Consider the following 23,077-nt stretch of genomic DNA (forward strand, 5'->3'; position numbering starts at 1 on the left):
GTCGATACACGCAGTCCTGCAAGCGTATGTTTTTCTCAGACTTCCTCTTGAAGTTATTGATCATTTCTCCTTCCACCACCCTTGTGGTCAGCGAGTTCCAAGTTATTACCACTTGCTATGTAAAAACAGGACTTCCTCATATTCACCCTGCATCTTTTCCCCCCAGAACTTGCAATCTGTTTCCCTGACTTCTGATAGCATTTGTTAATGGGAACAGTTTTTCCTTGTCTGACGTATCGAAGCCTGTCATAATCTGGTAGACTTCTATTAAATCTCCCCTCAATCTCCTTTGTTCGAAGGAGAACAAACCCAGCTCTTCCAACCTAACCTAGTAACTAAAATCCTCCATCCCCGGAACCATTCGCATAAATCTCCTCTGCACCCTCTCAAGGACCCTCTCATACTTCCTGAAATGCTGTGACCAGAACGAGACGCAGTACTCCAGTTGAGGCCTAAACATGCATTATAGAGAGATTCACAATAATTGTACTGAGTACTTCTATTTATAAAGCCCAAGATTCCATGTGCTTTACTCACCTTCCTCTCAATATGTCTTGCCAACTTCAAGGATCTCTGCCCCTGCAACCCCAGGTCCCTCTGTTCCTGCACACTCTTGAGAACTATGCCATTGCGTCTAAATTGCCTCTCCCGAATCCTTCTGGAAAATGTATCACCTCACACTTGTCCGTATAAACTTCCATCTGCCACCTTTCTGTCCATTCTGCTGGCCTATCTATGTCCTGTTGCAGACTGTTCATATCATGCTCACTGTTTGCTGCAGCTCCAGGTTTGGTGTCATCAGCAAATGTTGATATTCTACTTTGTATTCCAAGATTCAAGTAATTTATATAAAGTAAAAAACAAACAGTGGTCCCAGCACTGACCCTTGGGGAACACCACTGTCTCCTATCCTCCAGTTTGAAAAACAACCATTTCCTTTGACTGGCTGTTTTCAGTCCGTCAGCCACTATTTGATCAATTGGACACAGAACCCCCTGTTCCATGAGCCACAATTTTGTTAGCAACCTTTAATGTAGCACCTTGTCAAATATTTTCTTAAAATCCGTATAAACAACATTCAACACATTCCCTTCATCAACTTTCCCTGCTACTTGATCAAAAAATTCATTGAAATTAGGCATGCATGATCTGTCTTTTACAAATCCATGCCGACTATCCTTTTTTACATTGTAATGAAACGCATTTTCGGAATGGTATTTCATTCCGCCAGGGGTGGAGATGTTATGATCCTACTTATTTTTTTTTGGCGGGGGTTGGTGGGGGGCGGGGGGGGCGGATGTGTGCAGTGTGTCTTTAAGGCAGCAAATGATCAGTACTGCTTTATGAACAAGCAAGCCTCAGGAGTTAGAGAAGTTGCATTCTGGTTGCTGTTGGATACAGCCAGACAGAGGGAGAACAAGCCAGCCTCAGACGTTACCAAGGAAAGTGCATCTTGGTTGCCCCAGATACAGCCATTATGCAATGCTGCAATTTATTACAAGGGGAATGGAATATAAAAAATGTTTTGCTACAGTTGTACAGGGCATTGGTGAGACCAAATCTAGAGTATTCTGTACAGTTTTGGTCTCCTTACTTAAAGGATATAGTTGCATTGGAAACAGTTCATAGACGGTTCATTCGACTGATTCCTGGGAGAAAGGGTTATCTTTTGAGGAAAGGGTGAACAGTTTGGGTCGGTATTCATTGGAGTTTAGAAGGATGAGAGTTGATCTCATTGAAACATATAAGATCCTGAGGGGACTTGACAGGGTGGATGTTGAAAGGATGTTTCCCTTTCTGGGGAAGGCTAAAACTGGGGGACAGTTTAAAATTAAAGGCTCTCCCATTTAAGACAGAGTGACAGAGAAATGTATTTCTCTCAGAGAGTCGTGAGTCTGTGGAACTCTCTTCCCCGGACAGCAGTGGAGGTAGGGTCATTGAATGTTTTTAAGGCAGAGATAGCCAGACTCTTGACAAACAAGGGAGTCAAAGGATATTGGGGGTTGGCAGGAAAGTGGAGCTGAATCCACAAACAGATCAGTCATGATCTTGTAGAATGGTGCAGCAGGCTCGAGGGTCTGAATAGCCTACTCCAGCTCTTAGATCATGTGTTCATATGTTCGTACATAGGTCAGACTGAGAGCAAGGTAGAGAATTAAAATGAGAAGAAACAGGAAGCGAAGGGCCATGCTTGCAGACTGAAGGGAGTTGTTCCACAAAGCAGTCACGCAGTCTGTATTTAGCCTACTCAGTGTAGAGGAGACCACAATTATCTACCACTGTGTAGTGTGAGGGCACCTGGCGATAAAACTGTCTCTGCTCAAGAAATTACTCAAAGAGAACATGCCCTCTTCTAATGTTTTCTGTGGTATTTTAAGATGAAACTATACCATATAACATTTTGATGTCTTAAAAATATACAATCACCTCATCACAGAATATAACCCCAGTTTCTCACATGGTAGACAGGGGCACACAACATGATACTAACAGGAACTAATAGGTTCACCACTTGTGCATTACCTACAGTAGCATCAGACCAGGAATCAGACACTGTTATCAGACCTGGACTCATCCAATTGCCCCAGGAGGCGGATTTTTATTCCAGTGTTTGATCTGGGTGAATGGCACAGCAGCTCGAAGGGCCAAATGGCCTCCTCCAGCTCCTATTTCTTATGTTCATTAAACCTCAGTCTGGTTCCTCTCGAGCTGCTGAGGAAATGAATTAAATCTTTCTTGACAAATCACCAACAAACCAGACTACAATTCATGCCCAAAACATCATTTAGTGGTTACAAATCACATTTGAGTTAAATCTGAGTACACACATTGTGGACATGCATAAAATGTACCATCTACAAGGTACACTGCAGCAACGCACCAAGGCTCCTTAGACAGTACCTTCCAAACCCACAACCTCTACCAACTAGAAGGACAAAGGCAGCAAATGCTGATGAACACCAGCACCTGCAAGTTCCCCTCCAAGTCACATACCATCCTGACTTGGAACTATATCGCCATTCCTTCACTGTCACTGGGTCAAAATCCTGAAACTTCCTTCCTAACAGCACTGTGGATGTACCTACCTCACATAGACTGCAGTGGTTCAAGAAGGCAGCTCACCTTCTTAAGGGCAATTAGGGATGGGCAATAAATGCTGGCCTGGCCAGCGACGCCCAAACTCCAAGAATGAATTTTAAAAACACATATAAATGTAATCAGATTCATCCAGCAGTTGAGCAACACTAGGGAGTGTATTTCACAAAAACAAGTAACAAATGCAAGGGTGAGTGGCCAAAGATCAAAAGGTCTGAAAATTAGTGGCTGAAGACAAAAAGTCAGAATATTTTTCTGACAAGGAATCATGTAATTATAGCACTTTTAATGAAGCAAACTAGTTGTGTCATGGTAATTTTGTACAATTTTGCATATGTAATGAATAAAATTGCACTGTACTCAAAACAATTTCATGAGACTTACCTGACAGCTGATAATAGGTTTTACAGAGCTTCATGTTCTCAATGTCCTGCTTCTGTCTATTTATAGATTTTTCATGTAAAAGGTGTTCTGTGAAGATGTGTCAACTTCACTGGAAAGCAACATTTAGAAGCAAACTAGACTGAACATTCTGGCACCTTGGTAAGTGATGTGCAAAAATCAGTAGGTATATAAATTAATAAAAACTAAACATTTAACATACATTGACAATCCAGAACCTTGACGATAAGTGGGGTCATTTTTCTTACTTTGTGCTGCGTTAATCACCTGAACGAAGCAGATAGCAAGATCAGGTGCACGACAGCTTTTCCAGATAATCTTAAGCAATGTCAAACCACACATTGAAAAAAGATGGCCAGAGTTATACTCCTTGCTTTGCATCACTAAGGTGCAAAAACCGGCTTCACACTGACTCAAGGTTTACAGTGTGACTGGGGCAGTAGACAGTGAAAGTGGAGATGAACAATGAATGGAATTCAGCCATACACCTGAGCAAACCGATAAGTGGAAATTCCAGATCACTTCAGTTGCTGCAATGCACAGGACATATGAAGTTTATACAACTCATGCTCACTGCAGGATATTCACATTCAGTAACCAGTTTGTGCAGGGTTTTCAGAAATTACTTTGTTTGTACACAGCAGTGTGTGTCTAAACATACAAATTAGGAGCAGGAGTCGGCCACTCAGCCCTTCAAGCCTGCTCTGTCATTCAATAAGTTCATGTCTGAACTGATTACTCCACATTTCCAACTACCCCCGATAACCTTCCACCTCCTTGCTTATCAAGAATCTATCTCCCTCTGTCTTCAAAATATTCAAATGTGAATGGAAGCAAGTTTCAAATTCCTATTGACAGACCAATGTTTTTTGCTGCAGACCAGCGACTTGCCAGCTACTGATCCTGCACCATTAATTTTAAGCCATGTCAAATGAGCTGTGTCAGTTCTCAGGTGGCCTCTGCTAAGATATCCCATGGAGGCAAAAACAAACATTGGGAATTGGTCTGTGTCCTTTTTGGAAATTTACAGAACACTGACACACAGAAGTTGTGGAGGAGTATGCACATCCACCCACTTAGTATCCTGCTTCAAGTTCCTTTCCACCGACTATAAAAAATAAACACAACTTAAAAACAGGTAAAAAGACCACCGAGCAGTTTTGTATTTGGTCAACTTTAAAAAAAGAAAATCAGAACTGATTGCTTTAATTTTTGTCAAAGCCGGTCGCGGCCGGAAAGGGAGAACCTATTGGTGGATTTCCAAAATCCCAATGTTGGAAATCTGCTGTTTCATGGACATTTCTCAGCCCTGAGTTACTTGTGAACTCGCTGGTGTGTCAGCAGGTTGGATGAAGTAGTGAATCTCTTCTCACACTCTGAGCAGGTGAACGGCCTCTCCGCAGTGTGAACTCGCTGGTGTGTCAGCCGGTTGGATGAAGTAGTGAATCTCTTCTCACACTCTGAGCAGGTGAACGGCCTCTCCCCAGTGTGAACTCGCTGGTGTGTCAGCCGGTTGGATGAAGTCGTGAATCTCTTCCCACACTCTGAGCAGGTGAACGGCCTCTCCCCAGTGTGAACTCGCTGGTGTGTCAGCCGGTTGGATGAAGTAGTGAATCTCTTCTCACACTCTGAGCAGGAGAATGACCTCTATCGAGTGAGAGCTCGTTGGTGTGTCAGAAGATGGAATGAAGTAATGAATCCCCTACTGTGTTCTGAACAGGTGAATGGCCGCTCCCCATTGTGAACTCGCTGGTGTCTGAGCAGGTGGGATGAAGTAATGAATCCTTTCCCACACACAGAGCAGATGAACGGTCTCTCTGCAGTGTGACTGCGCTGGTGTACAGTGAGCTCAGATGATTGCTTGAACCCAGCCCTGCAATAAGAACACCTGAACGGTCTCTCCTCAGTGTGAACACGTTGATGGGACATCAGTTCAGTAGTACTCAGAGAGTAGTAAGGGCGTGGAACGCCCTGCCTGCAGCAGTAGTAGATTCGCCAACTTTAAGGGCATTTAAGTGGACATTGGATAGACACATGGATAAAAATGGAATAGTGTAGGTCAGATGGTTTCACAGGTCGGCGCAACATCGAGGGCCGAAGGGCCTGTACTGCGCTGTAATGTTCTAATTCTAATTCTAAAAACATTTATAGCAATTCCCACAATCTGGACATTTAAAAGGTCTCTCCCCAGTATGAACTCGCTGGTGTTTCAGCAGGTAGGATGACTGAGTGAATCCCTTCCCACACTCAGAGCAGGTGAACAGCCTCTCCAGAGTGTGACTGCATGGATGGGTTTCCAGCTCAAATGGATGATTCAATCCTTTCCACAGTTCCCATATTTACATGGTTTCTTCCCAGTGTGACTGCACTTGTGTTTCAACAGGCCCGATGATCGGCTGAAACCTCTTCCACACACAGAACACGTGTACAGTTTCTCCCCACTGTGATCAGTGCTTTTTAATTCCATGTTCAAAATCCAGTGATATTTGGGTTGCGATAAATTGGGCAAGTCCTTCAGAACCCGATCAAATGTTTGCTTTGCATTTCACAACTGCAAATCCTCCTCTTCTAAAACCCTGTGAAATTTCATGAAAATGGAAAATTTGTCTGTGAGAGAAGCCACAAAAACACAAAGGCAGGTTGTGAAATGGAGCTGAATGAATCTGGTAATTCATGGGACTGACAATAGGAAAAGTGACCATGAAAGCTGCTGGATTGATGGACAACCCCAACTGGTTCACTAATGTCCTTCAGGGAAGGGAACCTGCCAACCAGTCTGGACCTACACAAGACTCTGCCCTCTATAGGAGGAAGGAGGGAGAGGAAAAAAAAGAGAGGGAGGGAAGGAGGAGAGGAGGGTGATTTTATGTATGTACAATTGGACCAGAACTTTGAACAGAACCTCCCAAACCCTCAACTTCCATCATCTAGAAGGACCAGGGTAGCAGGTGTATGTGAACACCATCACCTCAAAGTTCCCCTCCAAGTCACACACCATCCTGACTGTCTGACATCCAGTACTGGATGAACAGAACTTTCCTCCAATTAAAGATTGGGAAGTCTTCACTTCCTGCCACGAACTTCACTCTCTGGGCACCAACTTTATCCTTCTCACTGGCAACTGTCTGAGGCTAAACCAGACCATTCATAACCTTAGTATCATATTTGACCCCAAGATGAGCTTCAAACTGCATATCAGCACCATCACTCAGACTGCCTAGTTCCACCTCAGTAACATCGCCAGACTTCACCACTGTCTCAGCTCATCTGCCTCTGAAACATACATTCATGTATTTGTTACCTCTCAACTTGACTATTCTAACACATTCCTGGCCAGCATCCCACATTCTACCCTCCATAAACTTTAGATCATCCAAAACTCTGCTGCCTGTGTCGTTACTCGAACCACGTCCTGTTCACCCATCACAACTGTGCTCACTGGCCGACACAGGCTCCCAGTTAAATAGCACCTCAATTTTAAAATACTCATCCTTGCTTTCAAATCTCTCCATACCCTCACGCCTCACTATCTCTACAATCTCCTCCAGCTCTAGCAGACAGAGTTTCGAAACACTCAGCAACACAACTACAGTGAAACATCCTCGGAGGAAAAGGGGGTGCAGTGTGTGATGCAACTCACAAGGACCTTGTCCGCCGCCATCACTCACACTGCTTGGCATTGCGCTTCCGCGAAAAGTAGTTCGGCACTGCGCATGCCTGGACTCCAATGCCGTGAACCGTGAACATTTTTTTTTAACGCCGACAATGTTGGGTTGAAGCCCCGCCATTGAACTTCCCAATATAAGCGCTGGAAGGGAGTGGGAGAGTCATCGAAAATGACGAGTCAAAGGGCATCGGAGGGAGCGGGGAAGATAAGCTGTGATTGAGCATGAAACTGAATGCGGTGATTGAAGCGGTGATCATGGAAGGGAGCAGGGACCTGAATGCGACCATTGAGGCGGTTTGGATTTAATTCGCGTTTTGTGTCAAATTCAGCAGTGCCATCTTTACTCCTGGCAGCTGCCTGAGGCACAGTGACGATTCAGTCGATGAGGTTGCATTTGCGCATGTACCAGTGATGCAGCACCTATTTGGTTTCGTTGCCAGCAAACGCGCCATTAATATATGTTTGCTGCTTTATACCATTTTACTTTTCTGAGTATGAACCATGTACTACCCCTCCATTCCCCGACTGGTAAATGGCAGCCTATAGTGCCCAGAATGCACCGCGCGCAGAAATATGACCTATCTCCACCCCAAGAACCGCAACACGCACGCATCAGAAGGCTCCGCCCCACGGAGTCGTCTGTCTCCGCGGAGCATGCGCGGTGCCGTTCCCGGAAGTTGAGCGCAGCCTCGGGAACACCGAGTTTCAACGGCTCTCAGGCCCTGAATCAGAGCCGCCGGGTTCGGCGGACGTGCGGCGAGAACCCCGGGGGAAGGGAGGGGCCGCATTAAAGTGATGGTGCAGCGACTTCAGTATCCGAGCCGCCATTTCCCAGTTTCTTCTCCCGTTTCCAGCGAGTCAGGAAGCCTGTGAGTTGATTGGCTGGTAAGTTTTGTAACTTTGTTTCCCTTTCTCCAAAGTTCGGAAGTTTGTCCAAGGAGCTGGAAATTAAACATTCCAGTTTTCATCAGAATAAGGGGCAGCTTCCTGAGATTTAACTGACACCAATAGAAGGGAAGTGAGTAGCCGGTGAGTAGTCTTTTATTTTTAAGTATTGAGGTTTATTATTTATTTATTTAGAGATACAGCACTGAAACAGGTCCTTCGGCCCACCGAGTCTGTGCCGACCATCAACCAGCCATTTATATTAATCCTACATTAATCCCATATTCCTACCACAAGCCCTCAATTCCCCTACCACCTACCTGCACTAGGGGCAATTTACAATCGCCAATTTACTTATCAACCTGCAAATCTTTGGCTGTGGGAGGAAACCGGAGCACCCAGCAGAAACCCACGTACAGGCCGAATGGCCTGTTCCTGTGCTGAACTGTTCTTTGTTCTTTGTTTGTGATTGGTTGGGTAATTAACAACTGTTAGTCAATTTAATTAGCTTTAAAAAATAAGGGGAAAGTTGTTTAAAAAAAGACCTCGAGTGATAAAGTGAGTTCTAAGAGTGTGTTTTTTTAAAATTAGAGTAATTTAGATTGTCGTGGGTAGTGTTTGGAGTAGAACAATCCTCTCGTGTAATTAATATTTTTTAAAGGGAGTAACTAATTAATCTAAAGGTAAGTCATGGCAGGAGAGCTCAGCCCCGTGATATGCTCCTCCTGCGCGATGTGGGAAATCAGAGATGCTTCCAGTGTCCCTGACGACCATGTGTGCAGGAAGTGGATCCAGCTGCAGCTACTGACTACCCGCATTATGGAGCTGGAGCTGCAGGTGGATTCACTGTGGAGCATCGGCGATGCTGAGGACGTTGTGGATAGCACGTTTAGAGAGGTGGTCACACTGCAGGTAATGGCTGCACAGGCAGAAATGAGATGGGTGACCACCAGATGGAGTAGTAGGCGCAGGCAGGTTGTGCAGGAGTCCCCTGTGGCCATCCCCCTCTCAAACAGATAGACCACTTTGGATACTGTTGGGGGGAATGACCTCCCAGCGGAAAGCAGCAGCAGCCAAGTTTGTGTTACCACGCATGGCTCTGCTGCACAGCAGGGGAGGAAAAGGACTGCAAGAACTATACTGATAATGGATTCTATCGTAAGGGATACAGATAGGCATTTCTGTGGCGACAAACATGACTTCAGGATGGTATGTTGCCTCCCTGGTGCTAGGGTCAAGTTAGTCACGGAATGGCAGCAGGACATTCTGAAGGGGGGGGGGGGGGCGAATAGTCAGAGGTCGTGGAACACATTGGTACCAACGACGGAGGTAAAAAGAGGATGAAGACCTGAAACAAGAATTTAGGGAGCTAGGTGGCAGATTAAAAAGCAGGACCTCAAAGGTTGTAATCTCTGGATTACTCCAGTGCCACATGCTAGTGAGTATAGGAATAGGAGGATAGAGCAGATGAATGCGTGGCTGAAGAGATGGTGCAGGAGGGAGGGCTTTAGCTTCCTGGATCACTGGGTCTGTTTCTGGCAAAGGTGGGACCCGTATAAGTTGGACGAACATCCTTGCTGGGAGGTTTACGAGTGCTGTTGGGGGCAGTTTCAACACATTTGGCAGAGGAATGGGATACAGAGTGGAGGTATAGGAGTGGGTGATGCTCAGTCAAATCTCGAAGAGAAACTGAGTCAGTCTGTTAGGCAGAGCAAATATAGACCTGTTAAGGCACAAGTGACAAATGCAAGGCTGGATTGCATTTATTTTAATGCAAGACAGATGAATTGAGGGTGTTGATTAGCATATGGGATTATGATATAGTTGCTATCACGGAGATGGTTGAGGGAAGGGCAGGACTGGCAGCTCAATATTCCAGGGTATAGAATCTTCAGGTGTGACAGGAGAAGGGATAAAAGAGGCGGTCGCATTGCACTGTTGATCAAGGAGTCAATTACTGCAGTTTCTTTTCTTTCTTCTTTTGGGCCTCCTTATCTCGAGAGACAATGGATACGCGCCTGGAGGTGGTCAGTGGTTTGTGAAGCAGCGCCTGGAGTGGCTATAAAGGCCAATTCTGGAGTGACAGGCTCTTCCACAGGTGCTGCAGAGAAATTTGTTTGTCGGGGCTGTTGCACAGTTGGCTCTCCCCTTGCGCCTCTGTCTTTTTTCCTGCCAACTACTGAGTCTCTTCGACTCGCCACAATTTAGCCCTGTCTTTATGGCTGCCCGCCAGCTCTGGCGAATGCTGGCAACTGACTCCCACGACTTGTGATCAATGTCACACGATTTCATGTCGAGTTTGCAGACGTCTTTATAGCGGAGACATGGACGGCCGGTGGGTCTGATACCAGTGGCGAGCACGCTGTACAATGTGTCTTTGGGGATCCTGCCATCTTCCATGCGGCTCACATGGCCAAGCCATCTCAAGCGCCGCTGACTCAGTAGTGTGTATAAGCTGGGGGTGTTGGCCGCTTCAAGGACTTCTGTGTTGGAGATATAGTCCTGCCACCTGATGCCAAGTATTCTCCGAAGACAGCGAAGATGGAATGAATTGAGACGTCGCTCTTGGCTGGCATACGTTGTCCAGGCCTCGCTGCCGTAGAGCAAGGTACTGAGGACAAAGGCCTGATACACTCGGAGTTTTGTGTTCCGTGTCAGTGCGCCATTTTCCCACACTCTCTTGGCCAGTCTGGACATAGCAGTGGAAGCCTTACCCATGCGCTTGTTGATTTCTGCATCTCGAGACAGGTTACTGGTGATAGTTGAGCCTAGGTAGGTGAACTCTTGAACCACTTCCAGAGCGTGGTCGCCAATATTGATGGATGGAGCATTTCTGACGTCCTGCCCCATGATGTTCGTTTTCTTGAGGCTGATGGTTAGGCCAAATTCATTGCAGGCAGACGCAAACCTGTCGAAGGAGGGATGATATCTGAGAAGGTTCTTCAAATGAGGCCAGATGAGTAGAACTTGAAAACAAAAAGGGGGCAATCACTTGGCTGGGAGTGTACTGCAGGCCTCCAAACAGTCAGGGAGAGATAGAGGAGCAGATATGTAGGCAAATCTCAGAGAGGTGTAAAAATAATGGAGTAATAATAGGGGATTTCAACTTACCTGATATCAACTGGGATGGTCTGAGTGTAAAAGACTTAAAGGGGGCGGAGTTCTTAAAATATATACAGGAGACTTTTTTGAGCCAGTACCTAGAACGTGCAACAAGAAAAGGCGCAGTACTGGACCTAATCCTAGGGAATGATGCTGGACAAGTGGTAGAAGTGTCAGTGGGGGTGCATTTCGGGGATAGTGACCATAACTCTAAGAAAAAGACAAAGGCGGGCTGGAAATAAAAGTACTGAATTGGGGGAAGGCCGAGTTCAATATGATAAAACAGGATCTGGCCAAAGTGGACTGGGAGCAGCTACTTGTAGGAAAGACTGCATCAGACCAGTGCGAGTCATTCAAAGAGGAAATAGTGAGGGTTCAGAGGCAACGTGTACCCGTAAAGGTGAAGGGTAGGACCAACAAGTCCAGGGAAACCTGGATGTCAAGGGATATAGAGGATTGGATCAGAAAAAAAAAGGAGGCTTATGCCAGATTCAAAGTGCTGAAAACAGCAGAGGACCTGGAGGAGTATAGAAAGTGTAGTTTGTGGGGTGGGGGGGGTACAAAAAAAAGTAATTAGGAGAGCAAAGAGGGGGCATGAAAAAACACTGGCGGGCAAGATCAAGGAAAACGCTAAGGCATTTTCTAAGTATATTAAGGGCAAGAGGATAAGCAGTGAAAGAATGGGGCCCATTAGGGACCAAAGTGCCAATCTGTGTGTGAAGTCGGAGGACATAGGTGAGGTTTTAAATGATTACTTTGCATCTGTGTTCACTATGGAGAAGGATGATGTAGGTGTAGAGATCAGGGAGGGGGATTGTGATACACTTGAACATATTAGCATTGAAAGTGAGGAAGTATTAGCTGTTTTAGCGGGCTTAAAAGTGGATAAATCCCCAGTCCCAGATGAGATGTATCCCAGGCTGTTATGTGAGGCAAGGGAGGAGAGAGCAAGGGCTCTGACATAAATTTTCAGATCCTCTCTGGTCACAGGAGAGGTACCAGAGGACTGGAGGACTACGAATGTGGTGCCATTATCAAGAAGGGTAGCAGGGATAAACCAGGTACTGACAGGCCAGTGAGTCTAACATCAGTGGCTGGGAAAACATTGGAAAAAATTCTGAGGGACAGGATTAATCTCCACTTGGAGAGGCAGGGATTAATCAGGGATAGTCAGCATGTCTTTGTTAGGGGGAGATCGTGTCTAACTAACTTGATTGAATTTTTCAAGGCAGTGACTAGGTGTGTAGATGAGGGTAAAGCAGTTGATGTAGTCTGCATGGACTTCAGTAAGCTTTTGATAAGGTCCCACATGGGAGAGTGGTTAAGAAGGTCAGAGCCCATGGGATCCAGGGCAATTTGGCAAATTGGATCCAAAATTGGCTTAGTGGCAGGAGGCAGAGGGTGATGGTCGAGGGTTGTTTTTGCGAGTGGAAACCCGAGACCAGTGGTGTACCGCAGGGATCGGTACTGGGACCCTTACTGTTTGTAGTGTACATTAATGATTTAGATGTGAATATAGGAGGCATGATAAGTAAATTCGCAGTTGACATGAAAATTGGTGGTGTCGTAAATAGTGAGGAGGAAAGCCTTAGATTACAGGACGATATCGATGGGCAGGTAAGATGGGCAGAGCAGTGGCAAATGGAATTTAATCCTGAGAAGTGTGAGGTGATGCATTTTGGGAGGACTAACAAGGCAAGGGAATATACAATGGATGGTAGGACCCCAGGAAGTACAGAGGGTCAGAGGGACCTTGGTGTACTTGTCCATAGATCACTGAAGGCAGCAGCACAGGTAGATAAGGTGGTTAGGAAGGCATATGGGATACTTGCCTTTATCAGCTGAGGCATAGAATATAAGAGCTGGGAGGTTATGGTGGAACTGTATAAAACGCTAGTTAGGCCACAGCTGGAGTACTGTGTACAATTCTAGGCACCACACTATAGGAAGGATGTGATTGCACTGGAGAGGGTGCAGAGAAGTATCACAAGGATGTTGCCTGGTCTGGAGCATTTCAGGTATGAAGAGAGACTGAAATGGCTGGGGTTGTTTTCATTAGAGCAGAGAAGGCTGAAGGGGGACATGATTGAGGTATTCAAATTTATGAGGGGCATTGATAGGTTAGATAGGAAGAAACTTTTTCCCTTCGTGGAGGTGTCAATAACCAGGAGACATTGATTTAAGGTAAGGGGCAGGAGGTTGAGAGAGGATTTGTGGGGAAAAAAAAAGTTTCACCCAGAGGGTGGTTGGAATCTGAAAAGCACTGCCTGAAGAGGTGGTAGAGGCAGGAACCCTCACAACATTTAACAAGTATTTAGATGAGCACTTGAAACGCCATAGCAGACAAGACTATGGGCCAAGTGCTGGAAAATGGGATTAGAATAGTTAGGTGCTTGATGACCGGCACGGACAGGATGGGCCGAAGTGCCTGTTTCTGTGCTGTATAACTCTCTGACTCTATTTACAGCACAGGAGGAGGCCATTCCGCCCATTGTATCTGTTCATCCCACTTTCCAGTTGTTACAACCTCAGAGATTGTCAATATGAAAAATATGAGATATGAATCCCCAGACCACACTAATAAATTACACAAGATTTCACATTTTCAGTCTTTTGTTCTAATAACTAAACTAAAAGAAATCCACAATTATCTAAACAGCACTTTGATTGTAAATTGTGGTGTCAGCTATTTACAAAGATATTTTCTTTACTTATTCAACACTTGACTATATCACACCACACTGATACATTACACAGTCCTTTTTGATAACAAAAGCCTTTGCAGTTACAAGTCCCAAATTCCTGCCAATGATGGGGCTGCTCCGACCTCTGGAGTGCACATCCTGTGTAATGTGCCAACTCCAGATAACCATTTGTGTAGGAAGTATCATTGGGGGAGGTGGTGACATCAGGGTAATGTCACTGGAACATGGGTTCGAATCCCACCACGGCAGATGGTGACATTTAAATTCAATTAATAAATCTGCAATTAAAAAGCCATCTGGTTCATGAGATGGGAAATCTGCTGTCCTTACCTGGTCTGGCCTACATGTGACTCCAGATCTACAGCAATGTGGCTGACTCTGAAATGCCCTCTGAAATGGCCGAGCGAGCCTCTCAGTTGTCAAGGGCAGTTTGGGATGGACAATAAATACTGGCCGAGCCAGCAACACCCACATCACATGGATGAAGATAAAACAAGTTGCAGCACCTCGAGCTCCGGTTTTCGGAGCATGAACTGCAGCTGGTGTCACTGCGGTGCATCCATGAGGTGAGAGATTTGTGGACAGCACGTTTCTCGATATGGTCACCCTGCAGCTGAAGAGTATGCAGGGAGAGAGGCAATGGGTGGCCAACTGACAGTCAAGAAGAAACAGGCAGGGAATGCAGGAGACCCCTGAGTGCATCTCACTCTCCAACCAGTATTCAGTTCTGAATACTGATGAAAGTGATGGTTCATCTAAGGAGTGCAGCCAGAGTCAAGGCCATGGCAGCACAGTTGGATCAGCTTCACAGAGGGTCACAAAGCTGACTGACTGAGCAATAGTGATAGGAGATTTGATAGGGGAATACACAGGCGTTTCTGCAGCCGCAGACGTGAATCCAGGCTGGTGTGTGGCCTCCCTCAGGACAATGTACAGCAGGGTGCATGTACAGTCATCCTGGGCCAGGAAGCAGGAGGAGAGAATGTTGTGAATTTCTATCCTGGACTGACAGTGATGGTTTTTGTAAACTCCTTTTACAGGGGCTTAGAAGCAGGGGATATGCAGATGGGGAATCTCGAGCCAAACATCACATCAAGATCTGACAGAGTCACTCGATACATCAGGACCTGAATATCATCGGCCTTTGAATGTGGAAGGAGAAAGCTTTGTCTGTTCTGTCTGTGGGAAAAGATTTCAGGTATCAGTGAGAGTGGAAAAGCACTGAGATACACAAAGCCCTGGTTAGACCACACCTGGAATATTGTGTTCAGTTCTGGGCACCACACCTTCGGAAGGATATAATGGCCTTGGAGGGAGTGCAGGGTAGATTTACCTGAATGATACCTGGACTCCAAGGGTTAAATTACGAGGCGAGATTACACAAATGAATCAGAGTCATTACAGCACAGGAGGAGGACATTGATCTTTTTGATTCCATCCCACTCTCTGCAGAACAATCCAGTCAGTCCCATTCCCCCACTCTATCCCCGTAGTCCTGCAGGTTTATTTGCCTCAAGTGCCCATCTAATTTCCTTTTGTAATCACTGATCATCTCCACTTCCACCACCCTCGTAGGCAGTGAGTTCCAGGTCATTATCATTCACTGTGTAAAAAAACTGCTTCCTCACATCCCTCCTGTATCTCAAAACCTGAATCTGTGTCCACTAATCCTTGTATCATCAGCTAATGGGAACAGCGTTTCTTGGTCTGTCTTATCTAAACCTGTCATCATTTTCAACACCTCTATCAGATCTCCCCTCAATCTCCTTTGCTCCAAGGAGAACAACACCAGCTCCTCCAACCTAACCTTGTAGTTAAATTCTCTCATCTCAGAAACCATTCTGATAAATCTCTGCACCCTCTCAAGGACCTTCACATCCTTCCTAAAGTGTGGTGACCAGAACTGGATGCAATACTCTAGTTGTGGCCTAACCAGAGCTTTATAAATGTTCAGCATAACTTCCTTCCTTTTGTGTTCAATACCTCGATTTATGAATCCCAAGATCCCATTTGCTTTGCCAACTGTTCCCTCGATACATCCTTCCACTTTCAGTGATCTCTGCACATGAACCCTCAGGTCTCTCTATCCCTGCAAACTTTTTAGAACCGTACCATTAAGTGTTTGTTGCCTCTCCCTATTCCTTCTGCCAGAATGAATCACCTCACTGTGAGGGTTGTAGTCCCTGGAATTCAGAAGATTAAGGGGTGATTTGATCAAAGTTTTCAAGATATTAATTGAAACTGATAGGGTAGATAGAGAGAAACTCTTCTCCATCACCTGCAATACCCGGCAGCATCATCTAAAACATAGAGCCAGAACTTTCATTAATCCACCCCTGGGCCCAGTGAACCTGAGCATTAATCCACCCAGGCTGAATGTGCACAGAATTACAGCCCAGAAACAGGCCGTTCAGCCCCTCTAGTCTGTGCTGCTGTTTATAATCCACATGAGCCTCCTCCCAATCTAATTACATCATCCCACCCTGCCCTCATATCCCTCTATTCCCTTCTCCCTCATAAATGTATTGAGCCTCCCCTTAAATACATCATTGTTATCACCTTCAATCACTCCACATGGCAGTGAGTTCCACATTCTCACCACTCTGAGTAGACAAATTCCTCCTAAGTTCTCTATTTGACCTGTTAATGTCTGTATTATATTGCTGCCCCCTTGTTCTGACTCCCTGATAATTTTAAAGACCTCTATCAGATCTACTCCTCGTCTTCTCTTTTCCAGAGCAAGGATCCCCAGCCTGCTCAATCTTGCTGGATAGTAACATCCTCTCTGGTGACATCTTTGTAAATCTATTCTGCACTTTCTTCAGTCTTCAATATCCTTTTTTAATCTGGAGACCAGAACTGCTCACAGTCCTTCTAAGTGAGGTTCTCTATAAATTCAACATTCCCTCCCTGCTGTTACATTGCATTCTTCGAGAAAAGAACATCAGCTCTTTCTTTGCTCTCTTATCCACTTGTGTTGCTCCTTTTAGTGATTTATGTGACTCTGTTCCCAGATCTCTTTGCTCCTCTGCTCCATTTAAGTTCTTACATTCTAACCAATAACTGGCCTCCTTATTCCTCCTCCCACAATGAACCAGCTCACATTTCACTATGTTGAATTTCATTTCCCATTTATCTGTCCAGTCTGCCAGCCTGTTTATGTCTTCCTGGATTTCAATGCACTCCTCCACATTATTAGTTCTATCATCCAGTTTGGTGTCAACTACAAGTTATGAAAACATCCCTCTAATTCCTGAGTCCAAATGTGGGTGAAGAACAGAATTCCCAGTGTACTTCATACCATAGTTGATGTCCCGGGCACTCGGGTTTCTGTATAATTTATTGAATAATTTTCTCCATTGTCTCTCTGGCCCTGATCTCAATGGGATGACACAAAATCATCCATTCAATATTTGGAGCTTTCAGTGGAGGATTCATTACCCAGGACTCCCGTGATAAGGGTCAGTCCCTTTTCAATGACCACAGGGGCCCGGTGTATTGGCGTGGGATCGAACAGTGCACTGAGCATGGCCAGCGTAGGAAATGGAGATGGACTGAGATGGACCAGGTGGATCGGGAGGCGAGAGGAGATTGTGGGTACAGGGGAGGAATTGGAGCCGTGGGTGGGCTCGGAGGCTTCATATACACCTGGGGTAGGCCAAGAGGCCCTGTGTTTACCTCATGGTGACAGGCCCGGGGGAGAGGGGTCACTGGCCGCCATCTTGGACAGGGCGGGGTCAGGGTGCAAGCACAGCCATCTTGGTGAAGGCACAGAGAGCAAACAGGACCTGACAAACTGTTTCCAACTGGGTCCGAGTGCCCAGGAGATGGAGCATCCTGGACAATAGGGTTTTCAGCAGCTTCACCCACTCTCAGGCTGCATGTGATGTTTGCAGCCTTGAAGAGTCCATGGGCCATGTATATATTCACTGTGAGAGGTTACAGCCCCTGTATCGTTACCCGAAGGGGCTGCTTCTCAACTTAGAATCCTGGAAATTTACAGTACGGAAGGAGGCCATTCGGCCCATCGTGTCCTCGTTGGCTGACAAGGAGCCATCCAGCCGAATCCCGCTTTCCAGCTCTTGGTCCATAGTGTGATGATCCTGTATTTTTTTTCTAGGAAGAATGCAGTGTGCCTTTAAGGCTGGAAAAGGAGCAGTACTGCTTTGAGGCAACAAGCTCCAGAGACTGAGTCAAAGAATGTATTCTCGTTGCCCCGGGATACATCCACTCAGAGACTGAAGATCGAGAGATGCATTGTTTCCAATTGACATTTGAAACTAGTTGAAAAAGTAGCATTTGAGACACCGTTAACAGAGACAGACACAGATGATCATCCAGCATATACTGAAGGAAAAGAGAGCACTCTCTTGGTTTATTTAAACCCTATTTATTATACTCTCAGAATTCTGATGTCAAGCCAGATTAATTTCTAAAAAAAAATATCCAATTCCTTTAACTACTGAACTGTAATTGTTGAAATTTATCGCTGGAGAAGAACAGCATCAATTCAACTGCTGAACTAGACTGTGGACTGTTCTACTGTTGAAGAAACTCTTATTTTCTCCCCCCATCACACGGCTGTGAGGACTTCAAGCAACATTGGACTATTCCATTTAGGAAGATTTCACTTCGGCAGGAGCATAAATATGCAAAGTCACTATTTTTTCTGTTTTAACTGTTTATATGTTAGTAGTGTTTAAGAATTTAGTTTTTCTAATTAAACAGTTAATTTGTTGATCTAAAGACACCTGGTTTGGTTAGCCTTATTCGGGGGTTAATAGATGGTACAATTTGGCTGGATCTTTAATTTGGAATGTTTAAAATGTCAGGCGATCTGTGAGGGACGGGACTGAATCAACAGTGCGTTTCTCCCACCACTATCAAAATTGGATATTTTGACTGGGGGGGCTTTGACTTGAGCGGTCGGTCGTAATAATACCCTTGTAGTTTAGGGCACTTCACGTGCATATCCAAGTACTTTTTAATTGTTGTGAGGGTTTCTGCCTCTACCACCCTCCCAGGCAGTGAGTTGCAGATCCCCACCACCCTCTGTCTGAAAACATTTCCCCTCAAATCCCTTTTAAATTTCCTACCTCTTTCTCTAAATCTATGCCCCTGGTTATGGACCCCTCAGCCAAGGGGAATAGGTCCTTCCTATCCACTCTATTTAGACCCATCATCATTTTCTACACTTCAATGCGGTCTCCCCTCAGCCTCCTCTGTTCCAAAGAAAACAACCCTCACCTATCCAATATTTCCTCAGAACGAAAATGCTCCAATCCAGCCAACATCCTTGTAAATCTCCTCTGTATTTTCTCTAATATAGCCACATCTTTCCTGCAGTGCTTTGACCAGAACTGTACACAGTCCTCCAGCTGTGTCCAAACCAGTGTTTTATACATTTCCAACATAACCTCCATGCTCTTGTATTCTCTGCCTTGGTTAATAAAGGCAAGTATCTCTTACGCCTTATGTACCTGCCCAGCCATGTTCAGGGATCTATGAACATGCACTCCAAGGCCCCTCTGTTCCTTTATACTTCTCAATATCCTACCATTTATTGTGTATTCCCTTGCCTTGTTAGCTGTCTCCAAATACATTACCTCACACTTCTCCGGATTGAATTCCATTTGTCACTATTCTGCCCACCTAACCAGTCCATTGATATCTTCCTGCAGTTTACAGCTTTCTTCTTCATTATCAACCACATGGTCAATTTTTGTTTCATCTGCAAACTTTTTAATCAAATCCCCTACATTCAAGTCCAAACCATTGATCTCTCGAACAAAAAGCCAGTACTGATCCCTGCAGAACCTCACTGAAAACAGCCTTCCAGTCACACAAACACTCATCAACCATTACTCTTTGCTTCCTGCCTCTGAGTCAATTTTGGCTCTAACTTGCTGTTTTGTGTTGGATCCCATGGGCTTGTCATTCATGACCAGTCTGCCTTGTGGGACCTTATCAATGGCCTTGGTTACAGTTTAACCCCATTCTCCTAATCTCTGGCCACTCGGTGTGGAGGTGGGGTGGGAAGGTTGGAGGATCTTTTCCGGGACCTGCTCTTGGGCCTGATTAAAACACCACCCACACCCACAGCCCTTTCGATGACCTGCCCTTCCAAAACCCCCCAGTCCCACCAATGCCCTCCTCACCCTCACCTCATCCACCCCAAACCCACCCAGGTTTGTATCTGTCTTGTATATTTAAACATTCAGTTCTCACCTTCTCCATCTCTCTCTCTCCCTCTCGCTCAGGCTGAGAAACAATGTGTAGGTCCAGGATGTACAGGGACCATGTTGGGAGTGGGGGTGTCACTCTGGCTGCTGCCCTGTCTTCCCTGGTCTTGTCCATGCCGGGGTGGCCTTCTGCAACCGGTGGACACCTCAGGATGCAGAGTGTCTCATGGACACTGGGAGCAATGTTCTGGTTCAGTTGGGAAGGTTCCCTTTTCTTCTGTTACAATTTGTTGCTTATTTTGGCTTCTTTTAGTTTGAATGGATCACATGTTTGGGGGAAACAAGAGAGGAAAGAATGTTCCATGGAAACTAGAACTGTCTGTTCTGAATTTCTATCCTGGATTGACAGTGCTGACTTTTGTAAACTCCTTTTACAGGGTATTAGAAGGGGAGGATTTACTGACGGGAAATTCAAACCAAACATCACATCAAGATCTGACAGAAACATTCGATTCATCAGGACCTGAATATCATCGGACTGAGAATGTGGAAGGAGAAATGTTTGTCTGTTCTGCCTGTGGGAAAAGATTTCAAACATCAGTGTGACTGGAAAAGCACCGAGACGCACACACACCCGAGTGAGAGTGTTCCAGTGACTGACTGTGGAAAGAGCTTTAACCAGTTACACAGCCTGAAAAAACATCACACCATTCACAACGGGGAGAATCCGTACACGTGTTCTGTGTGTGGACGAGGCTTCAACTGATCATCCAACCTGGAGAGACACAAGGACACCCTCGCCATGGAGAAACCATGGAAATGTGGGGACTGTGGGAAGGGATTCGGTTCTCCATCAAAGCTGGATATTCATTAACTCAGTCACACTGGGGAGAGGCCGTTCACCGGCTCCGTGTGTGGGAAGGGATTCACTGTTATCCCACCTGCTGACACACCAGCAAGTTCACACTGGGGAGAGGCCGTTCACCTGCTGTGTGTGTGGGAAGGGATTCACTCAGTTATCCCACCTGCTGACACAGCAGAGAATTCACAAGGGTAGGTTGGAGAAGTTGGGGTTATTCTCCTTGGAGCAAAGGAGATTGAGGGAAAATTTCATAGAAATGCACAAGATTCTGAGAGACTTTGATAAATTAGACAAAGAAAAACTGTTCCCATGAACTAATGGTACAAGAACTAGGGAACACAGATTGAAGGTTTTGAGTAAGAGTTGAAGCAGGAATGTGAGGAAGAACTTCTTATGCAGCAAGTGGTTCTGACCTGGAACTTGCTGCCAATGTGTGTGGTGGAAATGGAAATAATCAATGATTTTCAAAGGAAACTGGATGGTCACTTGAAGGAAATAAACTTGCAGGGCTATGGGCTGATGTGGGGCAGTGGGACTGAGTGGATTGCTCCCTGGAGAGCTGACATGGAATTGATGGGCCAAATGGCCTTGTTCTGTGCTGTAAATGATGCTGTGTCTCTGTGACTGTGTTTTGAGACAGGATATCTCAGCTCTCCACCCTGGGATTCTCAGTATGAACAGGATTCGGAGTGGGGAGGACTCACTATCCATGGTTTACTGGAAATGTTAAAGGTCATATCAAAATTAAAGGAAAAGCATATAATTGCACAAAGATGGGTGGCAGATCAGAATGTTGGACAGAATATAGAAAAACAGTAAAGAATGACTAAAAGATTGATAAGGAGTGCAGATTGTAAACAGAGTCTGGAGGTATGTGTTTGCTGAGTGGTGAGTTCAGTGAAGGGGAGAGGAGGTGCTCCTTTTTTCTACTTTTTTGTCTTCCAGTATTTGGTTCTTGTTTCTGTGCAGTGAAAGGTGCTGGTTGGTTGAGTAACTGGTCACATATTCCACTTCTAAGTAGTCTGGTAAGTTAAGGTACGGCAGTGCAGCTTGGCTGAGTGCAATGCACAGCTTGTGACATGTGGGATGTCATGGACGCACCATGTGTCCCAGACAAACATATCTGCAGGAAGTGTCACCGGCTGCACAAGCTTGAGCTCTAGGGTTTGGAGCTCGAGCAGTGGCTGGAGTCACTGTGGTGCATCCACAATGCAGAGAACTACATGGATAGCAGGTTTAGGGAGGTGATCACACCACAGGTTAGAAGCATGCAGGAGGATAAGGAATGGGTAACCGACAGACAGTCTAAGAGAACCAGGCAGGTAGTGCAGGAGTCCCCTGATATGATCTCACTTGCTAATCGGTTTTCCATTTTGGATACTGGTGTGGGTGATGGTTCCTCAGAGGAGTGCAGACAGAGCCAAGTTTGTGGCACCACAGGTGGCTCAGCTGCACAGGAGGGGAGGAGGAAGAGTGGAAGAACAGTAGTGATGGGGCTTTCATTAGTCAGGGGAACACAGAAGCCTTTCTGCAGCCGTAGATCGGACTCCAGGATGGTGTGTTGCCTCTCTGGTGCCAGGATCAAGGATGTCACGGTACGGCTACAGGACATTGATCTGGGGGAAGGTGAACAGCCAGAGGTCGTGGTCCACGTTGGCACCATTAACATAGATTGAAAGGGTAAATGAGTTCCTGACAACAAATTTTAGAGAACTAGGAAGATTAAAAAAGCAGGGCCTCAAAAGCAGTTATCTGAGGATTACTCCCACTCCCATGTGCAAGTGAGCAAAGTAATAAGAGAATTGACTGATTAAACAGGTGATTGGAGAACTGGTGTGGGAGGGAGGGCATCAGATTTCTGAGGCACTGGGACAGGTGGGACCTGTACAAGATGGACGGGTTGCATCGAAGCAGGATTGGGACTAATATCCTCACAAGGAGATTACTAGTGTTGTTGGGGAGGGTTTAAACTAGATTGGTAAGGGGATGGAAACCTGAGAGGGAGCTCAGATTGGAGGGAAGCAAAACTGGTAACTTGTCAGGGGTATGGGAACCAGGGGAAAATATCAGACTGGAACACCAAGGTGCACAGAATACTGGGAGAGATCGATGGCACTCGAGTAGGGAATAGCAAGTTACAAGGTGGGGTCAGAGTCAGGGAGAAAGTAATAAAGTC

General features: G+C 45.7%; 1 long non-coding RNA gene across 1 annotated transcript; it reads left to right on the top strand.

The window, feature by feature from the left end:
• Positions 1–7,846: 7,846 nt before the first annotated feature.
• On the top strand, positions 7,847–18,603 carry LOC137349419 (uncharacterized). The gene is made up of 3 exons (XR_010969393.1): positions 7,847–8,050; positions 14,898–15,055; positions 17,978–18,603. It is a non-coding gene; the product is annotated as an uncharacterized lncRNA (long non-coding RNA).
• Positions 18,604–23,077: the final 4,474 nt, after the last annotated feature.

Source organism: Heterodontus francisci, chromosome 34 (assembly GCF_036365525.1).
Source record: "Heterodontus francisci isolate sHetFra1 chromosome 34, sHetFra1.hap1, whole genome shotgun sequence".
Classification (NCBI taxonomy): domain Eukaryota; kingdom Metazoa; phylum Chordata; class Chondrichthyes; order Heterodontiformes; family Heterodontidae; genus Heterodontus; species Heterodontus francisci.